The 1,526-nt window shown below is 60.8% G+C and overlaps 1 protein-coding gene across 1 annotated transcript in view; it reads left to right on the forward strand.

The window, feature by feature from the left end:
• Positions 1-1,526, forward strand: part of EPB41 (erythrocyte membrane protein band 4.1) — a gene marked incomplete in the record, with an annotated part of 98,272 nt that overhangs the window by 40,338 nt on the left and 56,408 nt on the right.

Consider the following 1,526-nt stretch of genomic DNA (forward strand, 5'->3'; position numbering starts at 1 on the left):
ACCATCCCCCCGGGGCGGTGATTTCTCACTTTCTGTCTCTCTGGCAAGTACACACGCCCTATAGCAAAAAACAAAACCAAAAAACTCTTAAAAAATAAGAAAAACAAAGCTGAGGAATTCCCCTTCCTTGTCCCCTGGAAGAGTGTAAGATGGGTGCTCCCCTAACCCTAACATTTGGTCTGACTCACTGATGACGCCTACTGGTTCTGGAGAATGTGGGAATGTTCTTTTTTTTCTTTTCTTTTGCCGGAGGAAATGTGTGCTAACCAGGGAGGGAGAGGGAGAAAGCAGCCGCAGTGGGACAGGGCCACGACGCAGTCCCTTCTCCCTTTCCCATCCTGCTGGGGTCTGGGGCACGTTTCGGAGCCGTGGGGGCTGGGATTCAAACCATGTGGGATCCGGCTCCCTGAACCAGCAGGCCCTGCGGACCCTGGCAGCGCCTGTCAATAACGGACTGTGGAAGCCCAGGCCTTGTTTCATGCCGGGGGAGCTCCGTGCCCTCAGAAGTGGCCGTCCGTCTGCGCTGGCGGGTTCTACCTGAAGACGGCACTCACCTGCACCCCTGGTACTGCCTCCTGCCCTGCTCCTAGCACACTCGCTCGAGATCTGTTCACCAGTAATCGTTTCTAAGAGCCAGTTTCTGCTTTTGCCAGGTTTTGGCTATCCTGTCTCAGCGTAGTCCATGCCCTTGTCATCGGGACCCTTCTCTGGCGGGGTGTGAGTGTGGGAGGTTAGGTGGCGTCTCCTGTGGCAGCCTTCTGAGTATGGGGCCACCACACCCAGCTCTCTGACAGGTCTCCCTGGGTCGCCCCCTCTGGCCGCAAGCTCGCCATCCTTCAGCCTTGGCCTTCCAAGGCGCTGGGACTGTGGGTGCCTGCCCATGCCCAGCTCTCAGGGTGGGCCAGGACACAGCGGGGCCTCCCTGTGACGTGGGCCTGCTGGTGGCAGTGCCCAGCACACACCCCTACCCGGGCCCACTTTCTCTGCACGTCTGCCGAGCTGCTCTCGCTCTGACTTGTGCAGGGGGCCCTCTGGTGTCCGTGGTCTCTCACAGCCTGGCGTGGGCTGTCGGCCGCTCAGCTGGCTAGAGTCTGAGCAGTGGGCAGAGTCCAGGCCTGTCCCTCCCCTCTGCATCAGGACAGCTTCCCTGTGGGGAGGAAAGGTTAGAAGCAGTTAACTCTCCCTGCGCACTGGCACGTCCCGGGCGCCATCAGCCGCTCTTGACCCTCGGCCTCTGACTCGCACGGACACGGACTAGGGCGTCTTTTGTGGGTGTCTTTTGAAACTTGTTTCTTTTCTCTGTGCGCCATCTTCCCGCTGTGAGCACTGGGGCCAGGACGCACATCCTGGGACAGCTTTTCCTCGGTCCTTCCCGCCGCCTGCTGGGCGCCATTGCTCATCCTTGGAGCTCAGCTAGAGCTGGTGTGTGGGGAGCCTGCCCGGCTCTGGAGGGCCCTGGTGTGAGTGCAGAGGGGCCTTCCCGCTCCTGGCCGCCCCGCTGCCTCAGCACCTGCCGGCCGGGGGGC

This window comes from Tupaia chinensis, unplaced genomic scaffold, assembly GCF_000334495.1.
Source record: "Tupaia chinensis unplaced genomic scaffold, TupChi_1.0 Scaffold143646_1, whole genome shotgun sequence".
Taxonomy (NCBI): domain Eukaryota; kingdom Metazoa; phylum Chordata; class Mammalia; order Scandentia; family Tupaiidae; genus Tupaia; species Tupaia belangeri.